General features: G+C 46.0%; 1 protein-coding gene across 2 annotated transcripts in view; it reads left to right on the top strand.

Annotated features, from left to right (window-relative positions):
- LOC8039418 (choline O-acetyltransferase) overlaps window positions 1–25,768 on the top strand; it is a 135,806-nt gene that overhangs the window by 11,330 nt on the left and 98,708 nt on the right. The gene's annotated exons all lie outside the window — the stretch shown is intronic.

The following is a 25,768-nucleotide window of genomic DNA, read 5'->3' as shown; positions in this document are numbered from 1 at the left end:
GGAGATGTGGTCATCTTTTTTTTTATCGGAAGGCATTATAGCTTGAAACTCCCATCTTTCCAAGTTCATGACCTAACACAAACGACGTGACGCGTCCTATTCTCCCCAAGTCCGCAGATGAAACTAGAGCCTCGTTTACATGAAAACGATTTCAACGCATCGACTCCAATCGTTCTTCGAACGAAGCCGAGGCGGCAACGTTTACATTGATGCGCACCAAGCCCTACACGAAGGTGGCGCCACGCCGTGTCGAAGCTGGAAGTTGCGCAGTTCCAGCACCAGCCGCACCACGTTTTCCGGTGCATCGCACGTGGAGGCCTTTCGACGCGTTCAGTGAGCGTAAAGATTGTGCCCGCTGTCTTTGGTGCTGTGGAAAAAGTTAAGATACGGAAGAAACATAAAAACAAAAGCGTTTAGGGCTCCAGGCCGGACCGCCGGGTCAGTCTGGACCAGAAGCGACGTGTGTGCGCACGCGCTTTGAGGACGCCTCCGCGCTTCGCCGCGCCAGACCTTGCCGATCGCGACCGGACCAACCGGACCCCGAGTTCGAAACGCTCCTGCGCAGCTAGGAACGGCACCGAGGTATAGGAGCTGCTCGTTCTTTGCTACCATGCAGTGCTCTACAGTGCTCCGAGCTCTCCGTGTCGTTCGTGCTTGCGCCGAAGCTTTTGGGACATTTCGGACGCGCAAGTCGTACTTCGCAAGGCTTGGACGGGGGCCGCCCTCACCGAGCAGCTCCGCGATATTCCGCTTACTTATGATGGCAATAAAAGCTCGCGTTTGTTCTGGGGAAAAAATTGCGGGCGAGCATGCGGGACCACTCTCCGCGCCGCCGACGAGATTGGCCGCCGCCATGTTCTCAGCTGTTCACTCGCTCCCGCAGCGAGCGCCTTCCGATAATCCTCCCCGTTCCAAAATGCGATGCGACCTCCGTTTACATGGGCTGAATGAATGCGCACTCGCCATCTCGATCCACCTTTATCTAGCGACTTTAATGCGCTGCGCTTCCTTTGCGCATTATGCCATTTACATGACCGCATTGAATGCGACAACTGGATTCGATGCGACTAAGTCGCATTCATGTAAACGCGGCTTGGGCGGCGTTGTGGTCACCACTTCAAAGCTAGTTTTGCTAAAAAAAAGAGAAAAAAAGACTCTTCGTTTCGTCAATTTTATTCTTTTACTTTTTCTATTTGCTAGATCTCAAAACTCTTCTCGTGTTCCTCGTATCCGCAGTGCATTCCTCAATCTTTTTGTGGGAGACGCCATTTTGCTGCCTAGTGCAAAGCGGGTGCCATTGGCAATCTCTAGGATTAGAAAGTGCGAATTCCCGAGCCTTAGATGTGGTGTCGAAAAGCATAAGAGTTATCAATTTGCTATGTCGCGAACCGTTTTACAACTTACGGAGGGTGGAAAACCGTTTCCGTCGATTTCAGATAAAGCCTAAAGGCCCGTCCACACTCTTGCGACGGAGTAAGACCGAGAGAGACCAGACCGGTTTTTAATCCTCTTGCGACGTCTTAAGACCAGCTCCACAGCAGCGCATCCGGTCCTAAGACTTCGCAAGAGGCTTAAAAACCGGTCTGCAGGTCTCTCTCGGTCTTACTCGGTCGCATATGTGTGAATGGCGCTTAAGATAACTGGAAATCATGATTTTAAGCTCCAAAACGGGAGGCCCACACCAAAACTTCCGGCAACCACCCCCCCCCCCCCGCCCCCGTTACAAAGGGGTCGCCATTAAATCCAATCCAATCCAATTGCAATTACTGAAGTATCGCTACTTGAAGCGTAGCTTGTTTAGCAGCACTATAGTCGTATCTTAGAGGTCGCACAAAATAAACAGGTTCCGAGGTTTTTTGTATTTTTCTTGTTTTAGTTTCCCATTGCACAAAGAAACAGGGACAGTGTGTTCGGAGTAGGCGGCTAAATAATGCAGGCGGGAATCGGAGGGGACGCAATCACTCCCGCGGGGTTCGTCCCTAATAGGGACTCGCATCGTCGCCCGTGGGGAGAGGGTGGGGAACAACTTGGGGACGCGGAGGATTTGGGGCCGAGGCGTATTAAGGACCGCGCGCGGTGACCCGCCGCATACCAAGTAGGCGCTCGCGTACCGCGGTGACGACTTAGCGCCGCTGGCCCGGAGCTAAGTGCGCGAGCGGCACAGCAATTCTGACTTGCCCTCTCGCGTGTCGACGTCGAACTCGGAAGCTCTCTGTACAATGTCGCTGCGTAGACGGCTGGACACTGTATACTGTAAACTGGACGTGTCTTCGCCTAAAGGCAGTGAAAGATTTATCGGTTTCTCTGAGCAGGAAGGTAATAATTTATCCTTATTAAGAATTAAAAAGAAAACACCGGTGTTTTTCCTAGCACTGAAGTGAGTGTAGAGTTTGGAGTGGGCGTTGTATGCATGTACATATACTCTGGGCCGGCCCTACACCAACAAGCGCACTGGGCGAACTCTAAACGTGGCGCCACCCCCCTCCCACCCCTCCCTTTTTTACATTCCCTTATCTACTAAGAAAGACATCACGTTGTTAGTAAACACGTGAGTAGCGGCCCAACACGAGCGTTTTGTCAGACGAGAACCGCATTCCAAAACGAACGGCGATCAAGCATATAACGTCGTGTCAAATAAATAGAAACAAAGATTTAAACTATTCAAAAGTGTGACGCGGTGGCGCCCCCCTTTTGATTTCGACCTGGGTGACCGTGCCCAAGTCGCCCAACCCTGGGTCCGGCCCTGCATACACTGCGTGACACTGTAAGCGCGAACACAACATCGGTGCATTTTCCAATGTCACTAAGATAGAATATTGGCGGAGACCAAAATTTACTGCTTAGGTTCCTGCCTTCATAAATCTCTTTCCGAAAAAAAAAAGGAGGGGGGGTTGCTTTTTTTGCGTTAACGGTGTCACTGAGTGAACAACTATGCGTTCGAGACTGAAAAAGATGCCCCCCCCCCCCCCCCAAAAAAAAAAAAAAAAAAAAAGAATGATTAGTGATGGCGACGTCGAGTAACAATTAAAATTAAAAAGGCTCGAGGTACACCTAAGCACTTCTTATGAGTTGTGAATGCGAAAGCATGAATGTCGTTTTTGCGCGCGTTCTCGTGAAGTGGTCACGCCACGCTCCGGAGTACATGTTCAAGCGGGCTTTCCCTGGGAAACCCCATGCAGCCAAACGCTTCCTTTTCCCGGCGCACTCTGGCGCGGGAACGCAGCGCCATGGGGTGGTTATCCTTGAAACTGACGCGCCTCGGCCAATGGGAGCCTCGTTCCTTGTAACTATGCGCACAATAGCCAATGGGAGCCCTATCTATGAGATTTCGGCTTCACTTGGAAAGGTGAATTTATTTGCCGTTTGACTCGGCTTTTTGCGCGGCTTCAAAGGGATGCCTCAGATCGCGACTTCACTTCGCTCCATTGGGAGAGGGAATTTATCTGCCGTTTGGCGGCGACAGTTGATAACGTCGGCTTGCTCCATGAAATAGTTAATGATTTCGTATTAAAAAAAAAACGCCCACAACGAAAAGGATGGGCTAGCTCAGGATTTTACCTCCCGTAGAACGTTCTCAATCCTTCCACTGCATTGTTACTTCCCAGTGTTTGCTCTAGAATCACTCAACGAGGGAAAAAAAAAAGAGATAACGATAGATCTCTTTTGATTTGTATCGTAATCGTAAACAAGTCAATTAGAAAAAAAAATGTTCGCAATTATCTTCAGCCTTTTTTTTTTAAAGATATTACTCAGCTTGGAGTGAAGCACCGATACGCACGCATCAAGCTCGGGAATGTATGGTGTCTCAAGAAAATTTTCGGAGGTTTCATTACTCGTCGCTAGAATTTACTCGAGTCATTTTTTTTAAGAAGATCGACAGCGGCAAGCTCTTCTAATGGCTTACGGGAATTTTGAGTTGTAATTATGCCTAAATAGTTTTGTAAAAAAAAAAAAAAAAAAAGTGAACGAGCAATGAGTCAAACGCCACAATCAGAGTCGGAATCTCGCGCGAGCTGACTCGCTGCTCACCCAGAATGCCTTCAACATAAATTCTACTTCAAATGTCCGTGGTGCGGGAATATTATCAGGAACTCTTACCTCGTGTATCCAATCTCCTTTCCTCTGTTTCACGTTTCGGCCATTAGACTGCATCATTTTTTGCTGCACCCGTGGACGAGCGGTGTATTTCCCCGTTCGGTCTCTTTCATGTCTCTCCTGCTAAATGGGTCGCATCTGTAGAACTTTCAAATGTGCCTTCACTGCGGAAGGAAAAAGGAAAAACGAAAAAAAGCTTTCGATTTGGGCTACAGTGTCACTACTAACCTGGGTTCCTTAGGGTGCAGCAGGCCGCGATGATAACACAAGCGTATATGCTTCAACATAAATTCAAATTTGCGCCTATCTGTAGAGCGAGCTTTCGCTCCAGGTGCTCCGAGTCGCGTTGTACTACCAGTCACACCCCGTTAATATAAAACCCCACCAATGTGGAAACCCTGCTTTATATAAAGAAAAGAAAAGTGCCAAAGCCAGTCCAATGGGCCAATACATGCATTTTTGTCCCGGAACGAGGCATGACTGTCTCGCTCTCCGCCACCGGTCCGCCGGCGCACCGTACTATAGAATTTAAAAGTCGCCGTCACTCTGATACATCATACAAAATACCGACTGCGGACACTGTCCGAGGGATGTTTCTTCTTTGTTTGGCGGCCCTGGCACATTGGCAATACATAAAACTGTCTGCGGACATATGCGTCGAACATTCCTCAGGCGTGGCCGCAGATAACTCTTTAATCGTGTCTGAAGCGAACACCATGTTCTTTGTACGATAGGTATAAGCGGGGTGTGAGTATACATAGCGGAATGTTCACACGGTGTAACACGCGAGCCTCGAAACAGTTGGAGGCAGGTTGCACGGGCCCCTCAACGAAAACGACGATGGAGTACTCGATGATAAGGGCCTCCCCAACCTGACGCCCCTAGCCCCAAACACAAATGTCCGCCATGACCAAAATAAAATAAGAAAGAAAAGAAGAAAACAAAATGGCGCAGCGTATACGGGAGGGCCTCGTGTTTTTGGGAGACGACACCGCAACCGCGCTTGTTTGTACCGTCGGGGACCGGGACCCGGGGTGGCCGATGCCTCGTTTTCGCGTCCCGGCGGGTGGGGGAGGCGTCCGTCAATATTTGCTCGGCTGCGGTGGTCGCGGTGGTGGCGGTGAGTCAGGCGGGAAAGCCGCCATCTGGCCCCGCTCTGGACTTGCCGTCCCCTTATCGTGGACCGCGGAGGGGGCTATACGGGCCCTCCCGACCAATCCAATGCCACGAGGGTGTCACGTGACCCTCGCACACTTAAGGTGGCGTAGTCACGTTCTACGTTCCTCCCATCGCTGGAGTTGGCTCGGATGGCTCGTCGGCTCCGCCCCGGTTCATCGTAAGGTGAAAGAGGGCGTAGTTCCTCGGCACCCACGGAGGACCGAAGACCTTCTCGGTCTCTGTCTATAACAGAGTGCGTATGCGGGCGAGAAGTGCCGCTCGCCCTTTACCCTTCGGAAGCCCGGCGGATCCTATGTGCTTAGTGTGTAGACGAGCCCGGCCCGCCTTGGGCCTGTGGTGTTTGTATAAACTAGGCGAAAACAAGGGTTCGGGGGTCTATTAAAAGGCGCCGAAACACGCGTCTCTATCACGCAGGAATTGTTGGTTCGGTTCTCGATGATTGGGGATGCTGAAACGATGATGGCGTGAGTAATTAAACAAACCAAAAATAATACGGACAAACTAGATGTCCCATACAGCGAGAGCGCGATCTGCCTCTGCGATTTGGCGATGAGCATGGGTGAGAATTCGCGTGAGGTTGTGTGGCACCACTACTGTTCGATGCATTCGAAAGGTACCAGGTTAGTAGTTGCTCCTGTAACATTAGTGATATTGTTTTTATTAAAAATTTAGATAGAGGTACAAACTGTAGTCACTCAATTTCTGTAACAGACATATCCGTACATGTTTAGTTTTAAACACTGTATACTCGTATTCACATAAAACCGTTGCAAAAAAAAAAAAAGAAGAAAGTCGGGCTTTTTGCAGAACGTTACTAAATTTCCACTTTCAGTGTTGAAATAAGATATATGCAGGCGCATCTTAAATTAGCTTTATGTTTTTGTTTTTTTTTATCACAGTGTGCACACTGAAACGCCAAAAACATGTTTTTTTTTTCCGACAATCAAATGTTGTAAGGTCTACTTCAAACACCGCGTGAATAACTCGCACAACTTTAATATTTCTTAATGTGACAACAAGTATATCGTTCCGTGTTGTAAAAGAGCATTTTGGCAGTGCAGTGCGACGGCTACAACGTTTGTCCATAGCAAAGCAGGCAGCTTCTGGGTTGAAACCAAGGTTTTTAGCTTGCATAAATACATTAAAGATCTTTCACGGAACTCCGCCAAGAAACACGTGTAGCCGGCATGTTTTAGTCATCGCTTCAAGCGCTGATGTGTGATTAGACACGCGTCTGAACCGACGCGTCCACCGAGGCAGTCAGTGGAGGACAAACCAATCTGAGCACAGTTACGGCACTCCTATACATGCACAGAGTTCACCGCTAAGATATGTCGGCCTTGGATAGTCGACCCAGACGCTGTTAGATAGGGTGCATATTTTTTTAGGCTTTCTTACTTTTTCCAAACACGTTCAGCGCAGTCCTGTACGATCAGATTCATTCATAACCGTTGCATTTAATGAAGAGTTGGCTCGTTTAAAAAATCTAGACAACAGTCCCACTGTGAGTGCAAGTAGACCAGGACCATATCCTCCTATATACTGACAAAGCCTGGCAGATTGCCACGAGAAGCGGCCGCCGAAATGGAAAAGCTGGAGCGGCAGACAAACGAATGAGAGGAGAGCCACGTGACTGGCTCCCCGCTGCGGCGAGACGCCGAAACACACCTCTCCCGAGTGAACAAGTGTGTTTCGGGTCCTCGCCGCTGCAAAAGCTGTGCGCTGACGTCCAGGTTCCCCGAGAAATGGCTCTCTGATGCTCTGTGCTACCAGGTCCTCGCGCTCCAGATCTGCGACCGGGCACTCTATGGTTCCGTCGTCAAACTGCCAGGCCTTGTGAGTGTAGAGGAGGCTATGCCAAGAGCTATCGATTGGGTTTCCTGTTTCGTCCGGTCCGTATACAGCAAAGCCGGCTGCGATGGCACCGGCCCTCGTGTCCGCGCCGCAGGGGCACTAGGACTCTTTGAGCGCTTCGTTTCGGTTTTAAGCCGTGGACAACGGTGACGGTTCTCACTTCGTAGCACTAACAATTGTTACGGTTCGACTAGGCCGTTACGGTTCGACTAGGCCGTGTTGAGGTCGAGCGTCAAGCCTCCAAACACGTTATGTCCACAGAAAGGATTTTTTTTTATTTTTTTTTTATTAAAGTGATGAGTGAAAGGCAGAGAGGTAAGCCTGGACTTCTGTCCTAGCTGGCTACTCTGCACAGGGGAAAGGATTACGGGATGAAAAGGTGGGATGAGGTGCTTAATGAATATGAGAAGAGAGGACTGAAAGGATGATGGGTTGAATAGTTAAATATCAGTCTCTGCCTACAGGGATTTCATCAACCGGGTGCGCACCTTGAAAATGTGCGCACCTTGAAAATTCCTTACTTCAAGTCAGAAGCTAACTCAACAGTGCGTAACGTGGCCAAACTCCTGACATCACATCTATGGGCTGATCCCGAATACCATCACTCCCGATTATACGCCCTCGATCCACATATGACATTTAGATATCCGTCTGGACTTCCACGCAGGTCCCAGGCAGTACTACGCAGACTCCGACTGGGGGTGGCGTTTACCCGACACTTTCTACATCGAATAAAAAGAAGAGACAGCCCTAACTGCCCAGTCTGCGATGTCCAGGAAACTGTAAATCACCTTATCTGTGAATGTGCAATCTACGCCGTGGAAAGAGAAGACCTTCACAGAACAATTCAGAGGCTAGACGACCGACCTTTCTCCTGTGACAAAGTGCTGGGCTCGTGGCAGTCCACGGAACATTCAATGAAAGCCACAAAAGCCCTAATACGATTTCTCGAGGACACAGAAAGGAAAACTTACAAAATGTAATGGACATCGTGCGGTTAATTAACTAGCTGATTACCCCTTTTTGATTCTTTTCTTGTCGCCGCCAAGGCTAGAAAGTTGACCCTGGGTTTAAAGTATACCCCAACAAAAGTTTTATCTTTCTTTCTTAAATTCTGGATCGACTAAAAGCGCGTGGGTCTTAACGCGTGGCATGTAGAACACTTGACAGCAGTTCCTGGAATAATACAACCGACAAGAAACGTGGTTAAAAAAAGAATAAACTAATCAGCCTCGAGCTTGGATGGGACGCCATACTTGACGTCATATCTGGCTCAGCCAATCGGCATCGAGATAAGCGGCAACTTTAAAGATCCCCCCCCCCCCCCCCAATCCACGCAAATAACTTTTGACGTTTAAAAACAACACAACTCATCATAAGTAGGCAAGCGATACAAATACGCCAAAAGCAACAGTAGACAGCACCTCGGCACGTGTTGCCGAACAATGAAGTATAGCAGACCGCGAACCCAACGGATACAGCTGAGCCTGGCGACAAACGATGCGAGCTGCCCTACGGAGCTACGCGCGTGAAATGCGATTAGTCGCTTGCGCGGACACCCATCCGTCCGGACTTTGGGGCAGTACGGTTCGACGGAGCCTCCCCGCGTTTCCGATAAGACCGCCGTGACCATCGAGGTCGTTGTTACCGTGTTCGAGTGACAAGGCAGAACTCAACAGGCGCCATCGAGTGAGTGCACTAAAATAGGGGTGCCGCAGTTGGTCTGAACTGAATTTCAGTTCAGACCAACTGAACTGAAATTTAAAATGTTAATTTTAGTGCCTGAAAAGCACGTACGTAAAAATAAATATATAAATGCTTTCCTGGGAGAAACAATTAACGCAACATTTAGGTCGCGAGACTCATTTTGAATACCGTGTTTACTGGAGTAATATCCGCACTGTTTATGAAGAAAACCTGAGGGTTCGCTTTTCCGCGGAGCATGCGGCTTGCCAATTACCGCGACCGGCAGCATGATTCCAGCGGTTTACAGGACAGAGATAACGTCTTCGAGCGAAAATACCATCTGTGAAGATTGCATTTGTATGGAGAATCGTGCTCTCGATCTAGTTATTCGCTATGTTATTTTTGCGCAACGCGATGATTGGCTGTATATGTGTTCTGTAGAAAAGCAGACGAAACGGCCTTATTCATAAATAGTGTGGCTATTACTCGAGTAAATACGGTATTGCAACGTGCTCCTATTTGGTGATTTTGTGTTCGTCGTCAAAATTAGTCTCACGACGTAAATATTGCGGTATTCTTTTTCCAAGGAAGGTAATTTGTGGCGCATGTCTGCCATCCGGTCACTTAATAATATTTTTCGGGGAGTTGAGTCTCTTTAAAATAAATTTAAAAAAAATGCATCTATTTTAGGTCGCGCGCCGAAATATCAAAATCGCTTCAAATCCATAACGTGTCCCGCAAAAACATTTCAATAAAAAAAAAGGGAGGAACTTTTTTTTTTCTTTTTTTTCAATATAACATGCGTGTAATATTTAAGCGCCTAACACGAATATTTTTCTAGCTCAGTGTTTCTTTAAGGTGCTCAGTGTTGAAGCGCAGCGCACAAAACTAGAGTGGCGACACCTTCCGCATTCGTTTCCGAGCAAGCAATTTTTCCGATTAGATATAACGTAACCAACACACAGCGGCGCGTAGAGGAAAGTTTGTTGCGATTTCATACGCATTGTTTCCACGCTTGAACACTCATCGGCTGAGAAAAAAGCCGCGATATTATTTAAATACAAATCAACAAGGGCGTCGTTTGTTTATTTCACACGTATAACTTCACAGTTTCTCATAAAAAAATGGACTCAGTAGCAGTGGAACATTCTAGTGCATCCTATACTATACGGGGCTATTGTTGTTGAACGACTCCAGCAAAGTGTCTTCTTCCAAGTCCTTTTTCACATGCTTATACTTGAGCCACAAGAAACTGTTGTTGTGGCTGTTGTTGTTATTATTGTTAATTATTATTGTTATTGTTATTGCTGTTATTATTACTATTATTATTAGTAGTAGTAGCAGTTGTATATCTGCGAGTACTTTGGTATGTCTACGTTGAGCGCTTACAAATTTGTACGTTTGGTTATGGAGGATGGTCTGTAAAAGAAAGAAACAAAACCATTAAAAAGCGGATCCTAGCACAAGCGGACAATTAATACAACTGTACGAGATACCCAACCAAAAAAAAAAAAAAAGGAAAACAAAAATAAGAAATAAATCGTTGGCATAGCGGTTCTGTTACAGGAGGGGGGCTTCTTTGTCGAACACATTTGAATGTTACTTGTTGGCGGCCTTACAGCAGTACAACGTTACGGGTACTTCTAACGAGCCACTTTTGTTAGGTTTTTGAGTCACGTTTATCGCATATTGAGCCAAAGGGGCTACTGGTCTTCAATCATTTCGCGATGGATGCGCAAACAGCGGGGTACCTTGGTAACCGTCCTTGCCCAATGCAAATACTAATAAATTCAGAAGTCTACATTTCCGCACAACTCGTTTCTATAATTACGTTCTAGCTCGAGCCGGCTTGGGAAATTGTTTATACGAAATTGTTAAACGCCGAGCAGAGCTACCCGAACTACTCCATCGTCGCAAACTTTCACGCCTATCTCTTTTCCATAAACTTTACCACCACGCGTCACTTCACGGTGATTTCTTCGAGCCACCTGCCGTTATTTTTCCACGCCGCGATCACCCCTACAAAGTTAAACGAGTAACCTGTAAGTCATCTGCTTTTTCCCGGTCATTCATTCCACGTACCACAATCGATTGGAATAATCTACCATCGCACATTGCCTCAGAAAAAGACACCACGAAGTTTCAAGAACAAATTCAAAATACTGATGCCTTCTAACTTTTGCTGTTTTACATTGTTGTTTCCTCTTTTCCGGAACGTGCAGAGCAAATGTGTACTATTTTGTTTTTACCTTGACTCAGCTTTATTGCAGTGTGATGAGTGAGTGTGTTTTTTATTCGTTTTTGAGTGTATCCTTTATTTTCTTTTTATTATTAAGTGTATTGATTGTTTTCTAGTATTCTCATATGTTGTTCACTGTGCACTAGTTCGTATTGGAACGATTTATGTACCCCCCTTTCTATGTAATACCCTCTCACGAGGGCCTTTAGGGGTAATATGAATAAATAAATACGAAACATCAAACTTATGTCGTAATACAAAAAAAAGCTCAGATATTTCTTAAGTTACGCGCATTGGCAAGTGGGGTGTAAAAGCGACCAAAATATTCTTTTATAAAAAATTTCAGACATTGAGCCAGCGTGGCATACAGATATAGCGGATACCGCACTTGTCGTTTTCATATACTTTATCTCTGCGAGATTCTCACATATGCCCTTCTCCCCGAAACGCAATACCAGACCATAAGATCGCGTCTACATAAAATAACCCGACCTTTCTTCCCGGCCAAAGTTTTGCCCCCGCCGCTCCTGCCTTTCCTTTTCGTGACGGCGGCGACCAGTCAATCAGCAAAGCAAAGACGGAAAACGAACACACCACAACCCCGATGCGCGCACGCCCTCAAAAACCACCACACAGGACGATGTAGCGCTCACACCACGGCGCCCACTACACCCCAAACGTACACGCACGTGGCTGACGTTCAGTAAAACACATCGGCCACAACCACCAGACATCTTTTTCTCTCTGTTTTGTATTGTGTTTTTTTTTTTTTGTCCTTTTTTTGCCCTTTCCGCCCGCTCTCCAAAAGCCACAAATTCAATTTAACGGCAACTGCACTGCAGGGAACCAACCCTTAGACGAATGGAAGCAAGCTATATACCCTCCCTAAAAAGACAAACGACGAGAGGAAAGTAAAGAAAAAAAAAAAAAGCGCGTTCAAAGGCAAACATAAATTGTAAGAAGCGCAAGCGCAGCAACGAACACACACACACACACACGTACGGGCAGGGATGAGGGTGGAAGGGATGGCCGTAGCGGTTTACTAGAGCTCTCGCAGTCCTCCCTGTTTCCAACACGTTCGAACGGTGTGCAGCCAGGGCTCCCACACAGACAAGGCGGCAAATTAGATTAGGACCCCCGTGTGCGTGTGTGTGTGCGTTTTGCAGTTGAAGGCGCGCACACGGTGCGATGCTTCGGTGTCGTGACCCGAATAGATGGTCTCCTCCCCTTCCCCATTCCCCGCTGCTTTACTGCCGCTGGGTTCCCGTCTTGGAGCGCGGTCGGTGCGCGGTGGAGGGAGCTCTGTCGATATACGGTCTCCAAATCGCCCGTACACCGTAATGAACAACGCCCCGTATCTACTAAGGACAACCTGCACACACAACCCGAGACCTTGTTCTGTCGGTGTTTTTTCTTTGTGTGTGTGTTTGTGCGTGTGTTGCACGTATTTTTCTGGTGATTTCACCTTTGTCATTTGTATGTTTCGTATAGGCAGTACCTTGCGTCAAAGTTTTCGAAATATAGGTACCGAGTCGCGTTAAGGACTTCACAGAAGGAAAGTATTGCTGACACTAAAGCCGCAGTCACACTTCCCACACACAATACAAAAGACAAGGTGTTCACTGCAAACACGATGACAGAATCACCTCTTACAATAGAGAAAGAGTGTCCAGACATGCTTTCAATGACGCGCCTCGGGAGCAGAAGAGGAGGGGATGGAGCGACCTCGCGACGACATAAGACCAAGGCGCAGCGACGAATTTGTTTGCGCGAAACCGACGACACCCGGGACGAGACAGATTGGCTCTCCGAACGCAACGGTATGGGGACCTTTGCGAGGTTTGAATTCCCATCCTTTGCTGAGCCGGAATCCTTGCGCTAAATATGCTTACGCATTTCGTCGAGAATCAGCGTATCGACATCAGCGAATTTTTTTTTTTGTATGATCAGTGTAAGAGGACCATCATACAAAGAAGAAACACATCTCAGACAGTGTCTGCAGGGTGTTGCTTGCATGATGTATTTGCAGTGTAACTGCGGCTTCAGGCTTCGAAAGTATCTGGACAACGCACAAACGTCGGTTTGCCACTGAATTACCGAGGACTTCAATCACAAACAACAAATCCCAAAAACACAACGACATCTAAATTTTTTTTTTTTTTTTCGGATTTTAGCGAAGACATGTTTCGATGATAGGAACGAACAAAACGCGAGTCATTGATTCTTGGTCTGCGCGCTGCCTTCCACATACATCAGTATAGTGTCGGGTCACGTACGTGGGAGAGGGAAAGCTGAGGTACTGAAAGCCGATAACGCACAAAAATGCTGAAAACGGTTGTAATCACCGAAAACAAGCTATTACGGTACACCTTTCAAACGGATACCACCCAAAAAAGTGACGCCTCTATGATATTAAAAATTCAACCTCGATCCCTTCTTTCCTCAGAACGTCGCGTTTGCCACGTTTCTTCCACACGCACTGAAATCTGCATCACCAAATGCGCGCCAACGCCCGCCCCACAGTTTCATACAGAAAAAAAAAAAAATGCGGCGCAAATATTTGCGTTTTTCCCCCTCTCCCAATCCTTCAATCCCACTTTATCCTAAGAAAAGGCCCTAATCTGAACATAAACGAGAATACAGCATGCAATCATCCTCTTCATTCCTAACCTCTTCAAGAGAAGACGTGAACCTCAATTCAGTGCACAAACAAAAGTCCCTTCCTCACAGCGCGGCTCGAAGATAAAAATAATAATACAAATGCCTAGCACTCGACGCTCCTAAACAAAAGCGGCGAAATTTTACAGCGCAGAGAATTCAGCGGCTTGTATCTCGAATAGAATACAACAAGCAACAACCGCAGCAGCGATTGCATGTATCCGCGACACGTAGAAGAACGCTTCGTCAAACATCCCCCTCGAAACAATACACGCGCTCGAAACGAAGGAGCATACAGGCTCCCCAAAAAAGAAGTCGCGACGACACGTACGACTATAAGTCCGACGTAAAAAAAGGGACAGTCAGCGTGGAAAAGACGAGGACTGTATGCGGTGTCAACGAACTCGCTTCCTCACCGGGAAAACAAAAGATCATCTTCTCAAAACAAGAGACACGGTGAAGCGGCCATCGACAAAACATAAAAGAAAAAAATATATATAAATATAACGAGAGAAAAAAAAAAGGAGTGTAGCAAGAACACTATAAAAATCTAAAGGTTCTGAGGGCACGTAGCATCCACCGCACACAGCCACCCCCGGCGGATTCCTCTATATATGTGAGGGGAGACTTAAGAAAATGATGAGGACCGACCCTTAAAAAAAAGGAAAGCGAGGAAAACGAAAAAATCAGCGCGTGTAAAATAAACATAAGCGTGCAAGAAAAATAACCAACATAAATAAAGAACTCGGAAACCATTTCCCCTAGGCACCCATGGTTGTGAGCCCCCATAGAGGCAAGTCGTCGGCGTTGGGGTTGCCGGAGATATATGTACTTAACGTGAACGTGACCGCAATGCGAGCCAACGTGCAAAGCGCGTGCAGTGGTGTACGCCAGCGAGCGACGAGGACCCATGTGTATATCCGCGTGCGCGGTGAGATTCACTACGACGGGTTTCTTTTCTTGTTTCTTGTTTGGATTTTGTCCGTACTTGGAGCGAAAAGATCCGCCGCAGTGCAACGCGCCCAAGGGCCAAGTTTTATAGGGCCGCGTCGTGTTCGGTTGTAAAGCGCAAGGGAATGATATGTGAACATTTGGACTGTGAGTGTATAGTACGCTCGTGCTGTATGATCCGTGTGCGTGCTGAAAGTTAATGATCGAGCATAATATTTAGGCTTGCCTGATGTTTTCTTACGGGCAATTCCCTCTGTGAACTTAAAAAGATTATCTGAGCGTTTTTTTTTTTTTGTTATTTTATTGCGCGTGCGAGCACACGCTAGCAACTACCGCTCTAAACGCGCGCGAGTATGGAGCGTTTTTGGATTGCTCCATATAAACCCACCAAGAAAATTCCCCTTTAATTTTCTTTCCACGTTTTCTATAACATAGACGCCTTGCAGTGGCTGTGAATTGGCGCCGCCATAACTTACCTACAATTTTTTGTTTCCACCTATTATATTTACTTCACTTCCTCGTGACCACGGCAGGGCAGGTTATTGCCATTTAAGATCATGCTGTGTCCTTCTCCCCAGCGTTGGCCTTTGGGGAATCTCGTCAACGCTCGCTTTATTGGCAAGACATCTGGAAAAGACGAGAGAACGTCAGCAATGGCGGTTGTAATTTGGAACGTGTGCGAGGGGTCTATATGTGCGTAATTAATCGTGTTGCTGCGGTAGTTATTTCGTTCAGGTATACATGTTTCAAACTAGAGTACATATACTAAAACAATAGAAGTGTGGCCAACAACGCAGATTTGCTGGGGCGCTTGGTGTAGGCGCACATTGGTCAAGACAGTATACTGCAGACCACCTTCTGCGTCTGCTTTTAAATTGACTATAGGCGTGTACGAAGTGTCTCGGATCGAATAGCGCAGTGTCGTCTCTAGCCTCAACACTGTTGAGAAAGCTGCTTGTCGTGGCTTTACCTTGCGCTGTGGATGCTATGAATGACGCAGCGCTATTTATGGTTCAAACCACTATTTGCATTTTTTTAAATATACACTTCCTCTGTGATATTGCATACATCAAATTACAGGGGGGCAAGTAGGGTGCATCATTTAATCATTTAAAATTTTGTTTTGGCGAGCATGCGAGCACGCGGACAATTATCTCCCGCAACACCGCATTCTAATCCGTTTCTTCTGCCGTTGGCACATACAAATGCTCCGTCACAACAATGGTATAACAAAGGCAACATGGAAGTAAACTACAACACCAAAGCTTTTTTTTTTCTCCCACGCGGGAAGTTTTACCGCATATGATAGGAATCTAAGCTCAGTTACAACGCTCTTTATTTCTATAATGTTTGCCTACGTCTTTTATGTATTTCATGTTTTCGTGCTTGACGCACCTCGATCTTGAGCACTTTCAAACAACATATTTGAAGACACAAAAAAGACTGACATCTCTTACGCAGCCTTGTGTCGTTCACTCTCTCTACTCATTAGGATGTTTGTGATGTTGTCGTCATTGGCGCAGCATAACAACGAGTTGCGAATTCGGAAAAGTACATATTAGTTTTAAACGTCGGGCAACACGGATTTATTATCTTAGGGGGCCCCGTATACTCCTTCAAAAATGATCTATACTCACGTCCATTTTATTTCCTAAACGTATGTTTTCGCGTCAGAAACGTCCAGTAAAAGCCGCGCCTTTAGTGCCTGAATATACTTTTTTTCAACCAATTTCTATGATTTTAGCGGTCGTGTTCATTCGCCCAGAAGATATGCGAACATTATTTGTTTACGTGTGCGTCGCTCGACGGAAATACACAAGCCATGCTTTGAAATCACGTCAGAGCTATGAGATGTAGCAGTAGGGCGAAGACATGGGCGAGTTGCGTTTGCATATTATAGACTTAAAAACAGCGCGCTCTGCCTGTCTACGCCTCCTCTTGTCTTTCGTATTTTTTCCCGCTGTCTTGAATTATTATTTTTAATTCTTCAATATGAGATGATGAGATATGTATTTACACATGCTTTCTTGTTGTTTTCGTTTTGTTTAAATATTTGTTAATATACCTTTTGCATGCGTTAATCAACCGGCACGCTAGGTCGATAACGTATGCAGCTGAACGGAATCGATAAGATCCGCATGGAAAGTGACCGAGAACCTCAGACGGTCGCGTGGCGTATAAGAAAGTTGTCGGTATAATTTCCGAGTGCGAAAGTGCGTGTGTGTTTGTACACCGGCAGGAAAAAAAAAAGCAAAAACGAAATAAAAAATAAGAAAGGCTTCCCTTCCGGAAGCGATCGCCGATCACGTGAACCACCGCCCACTTCCGGCTCTTCTGAGGGTCGAAAATAAATATTACGGTCTTTGGGGATGGATTTCTAGCACAGTAATTCAAGAAAAGTTTTGTATTTCATTTTTTTTTTCTTTTTTTTTTTTTGGGGGGGGGGCGGAAATTGAAAGCGCTCAGGACACACCTCTTTTTAAAAGCACAAACAAAAAGGACGTAATTTTTATTATATATTTGCGGTTCATTCTCGCCTTGCTTACAGGAAATTTTAAAGTTACATATTTCTAAATAATTGCCGCTATCTTTTTCAACTTTCATTCATTTAAGAAAAAAAAAATTAACTGGGGTTTTCTTCACAAATCTCAGAGTTGCATTCCGGTGGACACCTTGTAATAAAACTTCAAGATTCCTGGAGTTATATATATACAGCTTGACTATAAGATTTGTATTGAGGCGTATCACAATGACTCAGTAAACGAACAATACATATTTTACACTTTCAAATGGTTACTGTTGATCTTAAATACTGAGCCAACATATTCCGTTGGTTCAGTTTTTAATCTTCCAGTGCATATATTATGTTCGCCCTAGCGTCTGTGTGGGTAGTACGAGAGATACTTGGAGGGTGCTTAAGCTTCGCCTTTAAGAGTGGAACGTCGCAGCGTTATCGGGCCCCTTTCGCATCGCCTTCACATTCGCCGTGCAAGCGTGCCTTGTGTGGGCTAGTCTAGTCGCAACCAAAATGTCGTGGGTTCGAATCCCACCTAAACTTTTTCATTTTTTTTCTTTAAGGCAAATAGATTACTTTATAAAATGAAATCACTTGAGACATGATGCAATCTTTAGTTCGCATTACATGACATGCTTTAATCCCTTTCATCCCACGCGTGACGTCCCGTTTCGCGTGAGCGTGTTAGGTTGTCTGAAGTTCCCGCGCGAGGTCATGTGACTGTGACGTATGACCCTATAGACCAATCAGGATTTTCTTGTCACGCCACCGACGCCGGCTTTTCTGCGACACCAGCTCCTTAACGCTATCGCGTTAAAAAACGATTGACCTCCTTCATTTTTCTTTAAACTTTTATCGATATCAACATGTTCCGGCTACTTATCTGCTTTTTCCCTGTACTCAGCGTCAGTGGTATCGTGTACAGACCTTTGCAAGTGGGATTCCGGCTTAACCTCGAACCGCGCGTCGAAGTGAGGCGGACCTACTCTCCAACCAGGACGTTGGCTGCTCATCGTACAATGTTGCCAAGCGTATTTTGCTAAAGCGTACTCCACTGAGCGCAGAAAGAAATAAAAAATAATTATACGACATATTTTTGTCTTCCATCGCGAAAGACCACAAACAATTAAATAAAGCACCTAAGCGATTAACAAATTGAAACATTAGAAGAAGAAAAAAACATCTAAAATCTCAAAGCTCTCATCAAGATGCGCCAGAAGCCGAATGGCCATTGCATCAACGATGGCTGCGCTCGCGGCAGCTCTGGCTTCCACTACGTTCTGGAACAGACGCTGCGATCATTATAAAGCCAGCTCCAGCCCTTAAACATGGCCCGTCCTACAATATTTGATGCTACGATTCCGTGTGGATACTTCCTCCTGCGTTCCGAAACAGGAAGTGTGTCGCTAACACTGGCCGTCTGCGAGACAGCAGACTCCGCCATCTTGTCATCGCGCACCCTTGTGGCGTGCCCCTGGTGCGCCCCAGCATGGCGGAAACGTTACGCGGCGCCGCAGTCTTAAGCCTAGTTCACATGCAGCGGTTTTGGCCCTAAAGCGGCGCGATTTCTGCCGTCGCGGCGCTCTGGCCAGCACCAGCAATTCTGCGGCACGAGCGCCGCGACGGCAGAAATCGCGCCGCTTTAGGGCCAAAACCGCTGCATGTGAAACCCGCTTTACTCAAAATGGGAACGCACAAAAGCTTTTCTGGCAAACATGTGTAGACGATTGCAAACAGGGTGCATCTGGCGACCGCCTTGTTCCTCCGCGTGTGATCATGCGCGTGCAAATGTAGGCCTGCTAAAGCTATCTTCACGCGCAAGCTGCATGTGCTTGCACGTTGGGGCACCAGTAGGGACGCCCTGCTTGCGAACGTCTATATGTAGTCAAGGCTAGCTAGCTTCCACAGCACTACAGGTCCGCACTGCTAGAAAAGTGCTTGTCATCCTCTCGTGTCTGATTTGCACAGACGCTTGCACACACGCTCGCGCAAATAGCTTTAACAGCGTTGGGGAGCTGTGGAAACTAAAATAGCTTTTTCATTATGGCTTCAGAATGCTGCCACGTTGTCAAATTGTTAAAAAAATCGTTATTTTTTTCTGTGACACAATATTTCGAATAAACAATTAAATAGAGGAATTGAACAAAAATCAAATTATTGCGAATTTCATTCGAAAGGTTGCTTGAATTTTTGGCCGCTAAATTTAAGAACATACACTCCTTCCTTGATTCATTAACTATTCCCAACTTTCAGCGATATGGTGGTACGACGGTGGGAGAATGGCGCTTTCCAGCCCAGGATGACAAGCCTCAGAATGAATGTGTTTGCTTACACCTTCCTCTAGTGAAAGTATGTTGTTGGGCTCTTATATATCACTCGTATTTCCCAAGATTAAAATTAATTACGCGTCGCAGACCCAAACTCGTTCTGCAGTTCTACGACGATTATCCAGACGGCAGCCGTTTTGATATGAACTAGTGCGCCCTCTATATGCCATGAATATTGCAAATTCGTCAAACCATCTTTTTTTTTTTTTCATACTCATGGTGAATTTTGCACGCATACAGTATTCCGTTACCCTAAAGCAACGTTACTAGAACCCTCAGTTGGGAAACTCACCGTTGAAACATGGGTGACCCTGGCTTTAAGAGTTGCTGCCGTACCTCTGCGTTTTGATTACCTCGGCAAACTAGAGGAACACACAACAAACACTTTAAAAAAAACATGAGAACTATGTTTTTCTAACCAGTTTTTTCAACTTTTTTTTATTTCTCCAATGGCAGGATGTCGCTAACTGGTCACAATAGATGTTTAATGAACAAGCGTTACCACCTAAAATTTTCCCACTCGACGATCAAAGTTTTATTTGTTTTCGTTAGCGAAAAAACAAGTTGGTGTTCTGTCCCTTGCTGCGGTGCAACGCGGCCTCTGATAAACGGATCAAAATCACGACGAGGCCGAGTGGCACGGCGACCATGCACGGTCCCAAAGCAGCTTCTGTTTACCAGCCAATCAATGCCGCCGGGGAGACTGGGTAACCAGGGCGAGGAGGAAAAGGAAAACGGGGTGTTGTGGCGAGGGGGAAAGGTGCTCAGGTCCGCGAGTCACGCGACGCGTCGATTACCGCCACTCGGAAACGCGTCCGAAAAGGAGGGACGCCATTAAAATGGCCGCCATCACCATCGCTGGAGGGTGGAACAGGAGCATCGCGCACGCCATGTCCGCTTAGCGATGCTGGCGACAGGATGGAAATTTCCCCGTGACGTCACTCCATCGGCCCTCCTCCTTTGACGCAGTGCTATGGTATACTAGAGTAACGTAGTGTTGCGAACAATGCAAGTCCACCGAGGCGCCCGATGCGGCCGCGTAATGTGCAAAACGACGGTGGCTCTATTTTCATTGTCTCCACATAACGAGCATTCGCTGGATATCCCCGAATTGAACGTGCAGCGGCGCGAGGGGACTGGTACCACTACTGACGTTTGAGACACGCAGTGGTGCTGCGCGCAAGGCGCATGGTCACGTGGTACGTACACAGTGCTGGATTGGCTGGGACGGCTCGGTGTGTCCGTTGGGGTCCGTCATCAGGGGAAACCGAGTGTCCAGGAAAAGTATTCGACTCTTTTTGATGTTATATCATGCAGACGCGGATTATATACGATTCGTTTCAAGATCCCGACGAGAGCGTCATTTGGATTTTGGATAAGGCACTGAGGACCAAGTTCATTCATTCCATCAGTGACGTGTGCGTCCAAAAGCGTCGCTGTGGTAACTACTCGTAATTGGTGAAACACTAGCTCTGACGTATTTATTTTGATTAATTCTTTTTTTTTTTCTCATCGACGGAAATTAGCGTCCTATTCAGTCTTAGCTGGGACGATGTTGGTTTGAGAATGCGATGACTCCGAGCTTCCATTGTTACTTTCACACACATCATCGAACCGCAACTGATGACATTAAGATAAAAGTACAAGTAATGGCGTCGAGGCGAGGCAAATTTCGGTCGTGACGTAACGAATGGAAACCATACGAGGGGACCACTAAAACACCTCGGCGCTAATAGTCACGAATGTTGCTAAAGTTGATGCCTGGGCGAGTTGGTATGACATACTTAAAAGGTTAAAACAGCGCAAAAAACGACGGACAGAGTAAAGAGGGACACGGAAAGAGCGCTGTCCGTGACCTTCTTTACCCTGTCCGTCGTTTTTTGCGCTGTTTTAACCTTTTAAGCTAATAGTCACTAGCCTAAGAAACAAAGGGCTTATTACGTGCACGTGCTATCAGAAAGTTTTAGTAGATCGTTCCCATGACTCCGATGACGATAACTCATGTATCGTATCGGTGTCGGGTATCGTTATTAGAGAGTTTTAGTAGATCGTTCCGATACCTCCGATACCCCCGATAACGATACTATGCATGCCCAAGGGAGGCGGTGGTGGAGTATCGGGTATCGTTATCGGAGTCATGGGAACGATCTACTAAAACTCTCTATTATAGAGTTTTAGGGAACCGGTTTTGCACTCCCGATACGGTGCAGCGGGCCCTCCAGTACGAAGTGCGCATGATCGAGCCTTCTGCGCTAGCGCGTGCGCAGTTCGTACCGGAGGGCCTATCGTACGATATTGGACGTGCAAAAACGATTTCCTAAAACTCTAGTATCGGAAGTATCGGAGCGTTCTACTGAAACTCTCTAATGCAGAAATCTCGCCGGCATTGAAGCAATATTACGATCTATGGGGCTTGATACGCTCTGCGTTTCCGAAGCTGACTGGAACCGCAGAAGAGGTGGGCAGTCTTTTGAAGCACTCTCAGTAGAAACGCTTCTACTGAGGACATCGCCGAAACGCACTACATGCGTCATACTGACAAGTAAACAACGGCACCTTCACTCCAATTCAAATAACAGTTAGAAACTTAAAAACGGACCCGGCACTTCTTACACAGCCGGAACCAACAAGCTCGCGCATTTAAGGGAATTGTCCCTTTTATACGGCAAAACGCACAATTCTTTGGTTTTGGTGCGAGTTTCAAAACAAATCCCGAATTCCCGTTTCTTCAGAACGACACCATTATTTTGTTGCTGTATGCTACAAGGCATGTGCTAGGAACGAATTCTCTAAGTTTTTTGTCATTCCGTCAAACTCGTCGATTCGGGAACAAAATAAGTATCGGCCAATTAAAGTTAAGTAAGTTCATAATATTTCTTCATTTCTAGAGCAAACATAAACAAAATGTCTTTTTTTAACTCTAAAACAAATAAACGAACACCGGTGTAGACCCTTTGAACACAATCCCACCCTTTTAAAAGGTCTTAAATAGAAATGTGAGATCTCTCTCGCCAGCCTTCCTCAGAAACTCCTGAAAGTTAATCAATTAAAGCTCAATCAATTAGAACTGGACCGGGCTACCAGTCTCGGCCAAGTCGTTCCCCGCAGCGTTCGACGGTGAAGAAAACGGAGCCTGCGCGGCCCATAAAACAGACCTCCCTGTCCCCGGTTATGTGTTTTCGGAGTATACACACGTGACTGCGCACAATGCTCCGAGGGGTACTAACATTACAGATCCCCTTTCCCCGCGCCCCCAACCGACGAACGATCGCGCGAGGCGAGGCCCATTCGCGTTCGGCTTCGCCCCAAGCCCCACCCTCTTGTGGCGAAGCCAGCTTTAGAAAGGGCAACTTGAGGATTCCAAGGAAGCTGTTGTATTTGTAGGCAGTGTATTTTTCTTCGCGTGACTGATTATTCGTATTCGACAGTATGTTTTTCGGGTAGTTTATAAACGCAACTATGTCGGCGGTATGCTCGGTTCTCTTTATTATTTTTTTACGTCTCTGTTTTAAGCTAAGGGGTGTACTTATTCATGGAGAAATGAAACAGTAACAGGTCTTGAGGTCTATATTATGAATGCGCTTACGCGACAGTACACGAGATTTTGCTGATTACGCACCATTTTGTTGTTTAGACCCGCTACATACTATATCCTGCGAATTGCACATTTTTTATCTGCTACACATACTACATCACTCGCTTCATAATTTCTGTGCTTACGTTTGACGATAAGGGCAATATTACTTCAGTGTTAACTTTCAGATAGTAGCAGTTCCCTTTTGTCTCTAGTAATTCTTTCAGCCTATACTTCATTAAGCAAAGCAGTAAAAATTCCAGCTAACAATAAGAGGTTTCAGAACGCTTTGTTGTAATCACTCTGTGGCATTTGGCGTTTAGCACGGAGGAGAAGAAAACTCAAGATAATTTATAGCGTGATTTATATTGTGATTTTAATCATACCGGTTATACTATGGTTATTTTAATCAAACCGGCTTCGCAGAAATTATTCCAATTTTTGTTTTATTTTACTTAACCTTTGTCCATTGTCTCGAAAAAATAACAATAAAAGAGCGGAAGTTGCTTTTACACTATTTGGATTTGCTGAAGTATACAGCAATATAGCTTTTTCACTAACTAAAAACTCAAGGTGCTTTTGCTCTAATACGACGTATAGTTTGCATCAGGAATACTTGACAGTCTATTTCCTTTCCACGCTGTCCTCAGACATTGAGTAGATTAATGAATCAATCAGTAAGACATGTCTAATAAATTGGGTCACAAATATAACCACTCTTTTTTTAAGCAAGATTGTTTAAATTGTGCAATTCTGATTTAAATAATATAATTCTGACTTAAATTGAATCTTTTTTATTTAAATCATAATTTTATCCACCTTGGAGTTTAACGCAAACCCGCTCTTTTAAAAGCGGTAATTCTTCATTGCACGTAATTCCGAAATTGCTCATGAATGGTAAAATTTGGTTAGGCTTAGATTAGCTATTTCCAAATTCATTTGACAGAACGCAATATTTGACTTACCTGATCCCATGTTATTGATGCAAAGCGTGCAGTACGCCATCGCCTACGCTCATTACGCAATTTTATAGATGGGCTAAAACGTCACCTTACTTGCAAAGAACGCGAGGCGATAAACATGCGTCACGCGTACCGACTAACCATTCACACTATTTTACTGCGAAAGCCTAATAAAGCATTCCCATTCCGGGAACTTCAGTTTTCTTCTTCTCCATTGCCCGGGCCATTAAAACGCACTTTCGAGCGACACCAAAGTTTCCATTCCCAGCTTTCTTTCAACTTCCCCTTTTTTTCGATCTCCCGTTTTCCCCTCCACACGCTCCCGGATACAGTCGAACTACGCCTTTCTAATGGGACCGGTAGTGTGCTATCTGGGAGGGTTCATTTCCCCTATTAAGGTATACAAGCGACGGGGGTTCGCCTACACTTGAATTTTTAATGCCTCAAGCGAGCTCTCTTCTCACATCTCTGTTCTTCCCTTCCCGGCTGTCGCCACCTATTTCCCCCTTTTCCTCCCTTTTTTTCCCCATGCATTCCCCCTTAGCTCCTCGGGCCTCTGGGTGTTCCGATTGAGAGCGATTCCCTATCCCTAGGACCCCGGGAACAAACAGTACGGGTCATCGGTGTACAAAGTGCTCGTCGGTTGAATGGACTTGCTGCGCGTGGTGGGGAATGTGCACTTTGAGGGAGCTGGGAAAAGGCGTTCCCAAACGGGGAAATGGTTTTAGGATAAGATTCCTCGTTTCGGGGACGAGATAGGTGGGCTTCTGCAAAATGTATGCTTACGCTCTTGATGTCATTCTGTGAATAAAAATTACCACAGGGCGTCGTTCTATACATAAAAAAACTCGTACCGAAACAAGAAGGTAAAACATCTAGCTTTGACTTTTTGTTGTACGTAGCCACGCCCAAGTGTTATGAATATATTTTGTCTTCTGTGATAATGCATCTGTTACTCACAATCTGCAAGAAAATTTGAATTTCAATTATAAAAGAGTTCTGGTTTAAGTTTAAAATTTATATCTGTATATGTGCTTTATTTAGGTGATCATCCCTGTGCATGTATGTGTGTATATTTCGCAAAACTCAGTCGTCATTTTTTATTCTAATTTTTTTTATGTAACTGTTTTTTCTTCCTAGGTCCGCTATTAACCTTTATTTTGAAGCTACTGAGTGTGTGTCAGTCTGAATTTAAATCGAGAGTATTCCAAGTCGCAAGGAATGTGGGCAATCTATCTTGAGCCGACGTGCGTTCCATCCGGTGTTCTAGTTAGGGACATACGAAAAATAGAATTCGAAAGCCTAAATTGATCTAAACCTTTTTGTATTAAGTCTTGTGCGAAGGCTTTTAGAGGACATTCGATAAGTATCATTCTAGTTTTCGACAAAAAAAGACCAATTAGAGGTCCCGCTCTTTGTTAATGTTATCGAATGACTGGAAGGACTGACGCGAATATCATGTTTGTGACGGCTGAATGCGCCAAGCGCGTAAGCGGAAACAGTGTTGCAAGCTCGGATATTCCCCGACAGAAACTCCTAAACAAAAGCGAACCTTGATGAGGGCGGCCTGGCTGGGCCCTTGGCAAGCAGAAGGCCTCGCCCAAGACGCGCGGGGCCCAGGGTTGGCCCCCGAGTGGTGAACACGAGCCCCGCTCGTAGAGGGGAGACTGCTGCCGCTGCCTGCCCCGCCACGCCGCCCTCCGTCCGCTTGCCGGGCGCTGTCTTACA

The sequence above is a fragment of the Ixodes scapularis genome, unplaced genomic scaffold (assembly GCF_016920785.2).
Source record: "Ixodes scapularis isolate PalLabHiFi unplaced genomic scaffold, ASM1692078v2 PGA_scaffold3__209_contigs__length_174095766, whole genome shotgun sequence".
Taxonomy (NCBI): Eukaryota; Metazoa; Arthropoda; class Arachnida; order Ixodida; family Ixodidae; genus Ixodes; species Ixodes scapularis.
The sequence above is the reverse complement of the archived record's forward strand: the minus strand, read 5'-3'. Positions and strand labels throughout refer to the sequence as shown.